At 45.2% G+C, this 7,073-nt stretch overlaps 1 non-coding gene across 1 annotated transcript; it reads left to right on the top strand.

Moving 5' to 3' along the window:
* Nucleotides 1-6,529: 6,529 nt before the first annotated feature.
* Rnu6-604 (RNA, U6 small nuclear 604) lies at nt 6,530-6,636 on the top strand. The gene has a single exon (XR_015687418.1). It is a non-coding gene; the product is annotated as a U6 spliceosomal RNA (small nuclear RNA).
* The last annotated feature ends 437 nt before the right edge of the window (nt 6,637-7,073 follow it).

Genomic DNA, 7,073 nt, shown 5'->3' with positions numbered 1-7,073 from the left:
AGCAGGGATTAATGTTTGGTTAAAGTGAAGGTGTTGTGTTTTTGTTTTTAAAGATAGGTATTACTCTGTAGCCCAAGGTGGGCTGGAACTCACAACAATGATCCTGCCTCAGCTTTCTGAGTGCTGGGATTACAGATGTGACCCACCACACTGGCTAAGGAATGTCTTTCTTGCAAGTTGATTTTTTTTGATTGTATATTACACACTGTGAACTGGCCCTTTAGATATTTTTATTGATATAACTAAAAATGTTATTTGTGTGTGTGTGTGTGTGTGTGTGTGTGTGTGTGTGTGATTAATGGGGGAGGCCACATGAGCACCTACCTGCATGTGTAGAGGTCAACAACTTTGTGGAGAGCTTTGGTTCTCTTTTTCCAGGTCATCAGACTTCATTGCAAACATTTTGGCCTGCTTTATTGGTATAACCTAGCCTATTTGTCTATGTCCCCTGTCCTGTGAACTAGAATTTACATTAGGAGGCTTAGTTAAATTTTTTTTTTCTTTTCTTTTTTTCAGATCTGGGGACCGAACCCAGGGCCTTGTGCTTGCTAGGCAAGCGCTCTACCACTGAGCTAAATCCCCAACCCCTTAATTTAGGTTTTTGAGACAGAACTTCTCTGTGTGGCCTTGGCTGTCCTAAAATGTGCTCTGTAGACCAGACTAGTCTCAAATTCATAGAGAGAAGCCTGCGTCTGCCTCCAGAGTGCTGGAATCGAAGTCGTGTGCCATGATTGCGTGTTAATCTTTTATAAAATCTTTTTAAAACTCTTTTTGGTCTTCTGGCTCTCTTTTTAGGAATCTTTCTTTAAAAAGGATTTTTAAAAAATGGTTATATATGTGTCAGTCTGTGTGGTCCTGTGTGCAGGTACCTTCAGAGCCGCCTGACTTTGACAGGAATATGTCATAGGTGGTAGAGATTTGTGTTAGATTTGCCTCAGACCAGGAGGTATATAACCATTGCTCTAACAAGGATGCTCAGTTTGATCACTTGTGTGGGTGTGGCCCATCAGATCTCTCCGAAAAGAGAATTTTTTCTTTTGGTAATTTCTGCATTGTCTTTTCTTTTCTTTTCTTTTCTTTTTTTTTTTTTTTTCCCCCGGAGCTGGGGACTGAACCCAGGGCCTTTCTAAATCCCCAACCCCGTCTCTCTGTAATTCTTTAGTCAACGTATTTTGCTCTCCTGTAACCTTCCATAAGTTAGCAAATAATTTTTGCCCAAGTCGTTTATGTCACCAGGGGTTACATAGCAGTGATTTCCAATTTTAATATTTTTATTAGCATGTACTAGTTATACATGACAATGGGTTTCATTGCATTTTCCGACATGTGCGTATTGTGTTTCCATGGTGTTCTACACCCCTTTACTTCCTGTTCTCTCTCTCTCTCTCTCTCTCTCTCTCTCTCTCCTGCTGATTCCTTTTTTTAACCAGTTCTTATCCTACTTCCCTGTCGTGTGTGTGTGTGTGTGTGTGTGTGTGTGTGTGCGCGCTTGTGTGAGAGACCCAGTTGTTTGTTGGATTTGGAGCACCTTATCAATGACTCCAATACCAAAGAAAATGTCACGCCCTGCCCCCAGCATCCCAGAACTGCAAATAGATCTTCAGAGAGGGTGGAGGCTCATAAGTCCCTCCCTCTTCTTGACCGATGTTGACAGGGCCCAATCAGTACTAAGTTGCTAATAACCAACCGTGGAGGACCACCTTGATCAGGCCAGGGATGTGGTAGGAAAGCTTTCTTCCATATCAACCAGAAGCCTCTTCTGGGGCAAGAGAATTGAGTAGTAGTCCTGGATTTATTTGGTTGTCAACTCCAGAAGTGTGGACCAGCAACAACTTAGCAGGGGTAGTGGAGGTGGGGAGGTAGGGTGAGAGGGTGTGGGGGGGTGTCAGAGTCACTCTGGAGATGTACCAGGTAGTCAGCTGGGAAAGCAGACATTGGCCAAGCAGGAGGTTGTGACCGCCTGGAGAAAAGACCTCCCTTTTCTGATCCACACAAAGGCTCCCCGCCTCCCTGGGTCTGAAAGTGTTCCAGGTTCAACACGGAGGGCCTATTATCTCAATAAGAAGAAGCTGCCTCTCCGCAACAGGAATTTCCAGTCGAGGTTATTAGTCTAGGTGTGACCCAAAGATAAGGTAAGAGTCATCAAGTTTCTCCTCACAGCTCAGGTTCACCCGACAGCCCGTCCCCTGGTGTTTTTCTTAGCACAGCCTTTTTACCTGCCTGTATCTCTCTCTCTCTCTCTTTTTTTTTTTTTTTTAAATTTCTCCACTTTGACCTCAGGGTGTCAGCAAGCTTCAGGCTATGTTTAGTCTTAATGCTAGGAAGGTAAGTCTCTGGCCTCCCCTTCCCTCCTCCTTCCTTCTCTCTCCCTCGCTTAGTAAGAAGTGGCTAAATGAATCCTGAGGTGAGGTGAGCTCTCTTCCTGGGAGTCACAGGGTGGGTGAACTGGGTGTCATTAAGGGAAAGGGAAAAGGGAAAACAAATAGAAGCAGATGTCCCTGCAGCCCAGGTCCTGGCGTGCGTTCGTGCGTGCGTATAAAGGACCGTGGGACCTGGATGGCAGCTGATAAGAAGTGTTTCCATCCTGGGCCTGGACTCCCTGGAGCCTGAAGCTAGTCTGAGTTTCTTAGTCCTCTCCTCTCCACTGTGACTCGATTCCTCTTCCAAGGACAGGTCGGTGGCCCTCTCTTCCCTTCTTCCCTCTGTGGATTGAAGTCACTTGTAATCACCCTCCAATTATCCTTTGGGCCAACGAACACCACGTTTTTAAAGGGTGTGCAGATAACTTTGGACAGAGTCTGCTGTGTGCACACACAGGGGTCCCCAGGAAACACCCGGTTCCCTTTGCAGGTTCTTAGTTTCATAGATGAAATCATTAAAAATGGACTCAGAAAAGAACTCCCCAGTTATTATGCTTAAGGGAAACAAACAGCAGGACAGTGGAGGCCGAGATCACTGCAGCTGTCTGGAGGACCAGCCAGGAGCTGGGAGCTGAAAAGTTAGAAGTCTATCCAGTCTGACGGCCTGCCGCTCAGCAGGGAGACCTTACAGCTGAAGGGCACAGGGCTGCCGTTTTAAAATGTTTATCTTCAAGGGGCTTGAGACCCCATGTGAACAACAATGCCAACCAACCAGAGCTTCCAGGGACTAAGCCACTACCCAGAGACTATACATGGACTGACCCTGGACTCTGACCTCATAGGTAGCAATGAATAGCCTAGTAAGAGCACCAGTGGAAGGGGAAGCCCTTGGTCCTGCCAAGACTGAACCCCCCAGTGAACGTGATTGTTGGGGGGAGGGAGGTAATGGGGGGAGGATGGGGAGGAGAACACCCATAGAGAAGGGGAGGGGAAGGGATTAGGGGGATGTTGGCCTGGAAAGTGGGAAAGGGAATAACAATCGAAATGTAAATAAGAAATTCCCAAGTTAATAAAGATGAAAAAAAAGTTTATCTTCCAGTGTGATGGCAGAAGGATCAGGAATTCAAGGCCATGCCCAGCTATCTAGTGAGTGTGAAGTTACAAACGACTGTCTCAAAGCAAAAGGGAAAGCTGGGTGGAGTGGTGTGCGGCTATGACCTCAGGATTCAGGAAGCAGAGGAAGGTAGATCTCAGTGAATTTGAAACCAATCTGGTCTATGAAGTGAGACTCTGTCTCAAAAAACAAAATGATGATGACGATGACGACGACCACACATCATCCCAGGCCCCACACTAGCTTACTGCTCCTGTTTACTTCATTCCTGTCAGTTGTGGTGTGGGATTGGAGACACAGCTTCACATTAGTTTTCAACTGCGGCAGCCATTTTCTCCCCTTTATGGAGCTCCTCCCCCTTACCAGGACCTCAAACCCAATTCTTGTCATCAAAGCAGGAAAGAATGTTGGACAGGGCCAGAAGCAGAGATAGAGTTTACTTCGTTTGAAACTTGGTGTTATGTAGCCCAGGCTATCCTCAAACTTGCTATGTATCAGAGGATAACCTGGACTCTGCTCCTCCTGCCTCTCCCTCTCAAGTGCTGGGATCACAAGCCTGTACCATCATGTCTGGTTTTATGGGGTGTAGGGCTCAAACCCAGGACTTTGTAAATTCTAGGCAAGCACTCTGCTAACTGGGCTACAGCCACGGCATCACAGTTGGCATTGAGTTTGTTGTTTGGTTTTCTCTGTGTAGACAGGTCTGTTCTGGAACTCTCTCATTGTGCCCTGGCTGGTCTGGGGCTCACAGCAATTACCTGTTTCTGCTTCCTGAGTGCTAGGAGTAAAGGTGCTTGTCACCATTCTCTACAGAGTTTATTAAAAAGCATAGACAGACAGACAGAGAGAAAGAGATAGATATATTTTTCTGAGATAGCCATGACTGTCCTAGAACTAGTTCTATAGACCACACTGTTCTCGAACTCACAGATCTGCCTTCCTCTGCTTCCTGAGCACTGAGACTAGGGTTATGTGCCAGCAATGCCCAGCCATTAAAAAGCATTTTTTTAAAACCCGTGTATTTCCTTTTTAGTTATGTGTTTATGGGTGGGTGAGTAGGTGCACATGTGTGCAGATGCCAGAGGCAGCAGATCTCCTGGAAGTGGATTCCAGGCAGTTGGGAGTTGCTTGACCTGGGGTATAGTGTGTGTGTTGGAACTCCAATCTGCTGCAGGTGGAGTTGTTGTAAAAATATAAAAATAAAAATGTATAATTGTCTTTTACCTTGCTAGGTCTACACCTCGGTGCCCAAGATATCTGCTAGATATCTTGGCGGGAAAACATCCCAGCCGCACACTTTCCTACACTCAAACCCTCACATAAAAGAACACACAACACAATAATCTTAGATCCAATTGGTAAGATATAATTGCCCACTTAAACATACAAAGCCCAGTACCATCCATCCCTTGAGAACATTAATAACAACCTGTAAATACACAGAGCAGAATCTTAACATCACCTGCCATGGCCTCTCCCCTCTCTCCGTCTCCTCTTCTCCTCCTCTCTCGCTTAGACTCCTCCTCTTCCTTCAAACTTCTCTCCCACCCATCCTTCCTTCTCCTCCAATGACAGGCCTCCTTCTATCCTGTACCTGCCTCACCTGTGACATCATCCTACATGGAGTATGTGTTCTTAAGTACTGACCCATTTCCCCAGACTCTTTATAAAACATTTTAGACATCCTTGAGAGCAGAGGTTCACAGAGAGGTGCTTAGAACAAAGGCTAGAGTCCAGTTGTCTTTCTAATAGTTACATGAGGATTCTGGTTGTTTCTAAAGTTGTTACAAAGTTTGCTAAGAAATTTAAATGAGATCTCAGGATGGACATAGGCATGCCAGGCAGGATTTCACCAGACAAGAAGGCAAGGTGTAGGAAGCACCACTGTGAAAAAGTTACTTAATGGCATTTTTGAAAATGACTGTGTGTGCACATGCATGAGGAGGTCAGAGGTCAACTTAAAGGAGTTGATTCTGTCTTTCTACCCATGTCAGTCCAGGTGATGGAACTTGGGTTGGCACCTTTACTCACTGAGCCATTTTGCCAGCATAATATAGTATAATATAATATAATATAATATAATATAATATAATGTAATATAATGTAATATGATGTTCTGTATGTGGGATTCTGGAGAAAATTCTAGAAGAGGATAAGGCCCTAGCTTAGGTCATATAAACGCAGGCCTTAAGCCAGGCTTATTGCTGTTCTAACATTCTTTCTGAAAATATTTCTATATAAAAGAAATACTTCCTCTGCTGGTGGTAACAATATAATAAATACTGCAGGAAGCTGTTTTGTTTTTTGGACAGGGTTTCTCTGTGTAGACAGGTCTGTCCTGGAACTCTCTTTGTAGATCAGGCTAGCCTTGAACACACAGAGATCTACCTGCTTCTGCCTCCAGAGTGCTGGGATTAGAGGCATGGACCACCAAACCTGATAGCTGGAATTCTTGACTATCAACTAGTTAAAGACTTCAGCCAGACTGTGGAGTGAGGAATTAGTTTTTCTTGTCTTTCCTGTCTTAAAACCTAGGCATCAACTCCACAAGCTGCAAATAGTCTCCAGCCACAGGAAGTCAAGACAGAGGAAGTGCAAAGCCCGGGTCCCACTACACTTCTCCTCTGGGTTTCTTTAGCAGGGGGTGCTGTACCTCCTTGCTCATTTCTCCCGGACTGGCTGACCCCCACGTCTCCAGATGATACTTGATGCAGAGGCCTGCTCTCCCCCATCCTCTGCCCTTTCCCTCCCCCTCCCCCACTCGCTGGCTTTGGAAAGGCAGGACTTCTGACTGATGCTAATCCTAGAGGCCTTCTTGATCCATTTTGGAGTCTTGACTGTTCTGCCCTAGCTAATATGAAGTGTAGGCAGGACTGCACAAAGATGGGCTTGTGGAACCTTCTAGGAAGGATGCCCACAAAGCCAAGCAGGGGAGAGAGAATTGGGTGCAGAAAGCTGATTGTAGAAAGGGCTGGGTTGGTAATAGCTAAGAAGGAGGCTAAGGCAGGGAAACAGGATGAGGCTGAGGGAGAGGCTGCAAGGAAATGCAGTTGTGGTGCTCAATTTGGCAACACGTATACTAAAATTAGAATAATACAGAGAAGATTAGCATGGCCCCTGTGCAAGGGTGACACAAACATTTTTGAAGTATTTTATTTGTACATATGTCTTTTTTTTTTTTTCCTCTGGAGCTGAGGACCAAACCCAGGGCCTTGTGCTTGCTAGGCAAGTGCTCTACCACTGGGCTAAATCCCCAACCCCTGTACATATATTTAAAATTAATTTTATTTATTTTTAGGCAGGCTTTCACTGCAGAGCCTTGATTAGCCTAGAACTCATAGAGATGCATCTGCCCTTGCTGGGATTAAAGGGCTAGCTATGAGCAGCCAGAATTTTACACTTAAAAAAAAAGAAAAGAGAAGAAAACAGAAAAGCAATCAGGACAAAAGTTGAGGCCTTGGCAGCATGGTGGCTCAAGCCTGGATTCCTAGTTCTCTGAAGGCTGATGCAGGAGGATTATTGTGGGTTTAATGCCTGCCAGGTTACAGTATGAGATGGTATAAAGAAAGGAAAAACTCCCAAACAATGATGATGATGAT

The sequence above is a fragment of the Rattus norvegicus genome, chromosome 4 (genome assembly GCF_021556685.1).
Source record: "Rattus norvegicus strain SHRSP/BbbUtx chromosome 4, alternate assembly SHRSP_T2T, whole genome shotgun sequence".
In the NCBI taxonomy this organism is placed as follows: domain Eukaryota; kingdom Metazoa; phylum Chordata; class Mammalia; order Rodentia; family Muridae; genus Rattus; species Rattus norvegicus.
This window is presented reverse-complemented; position numbering and strand designations above follow the sequence as displayed.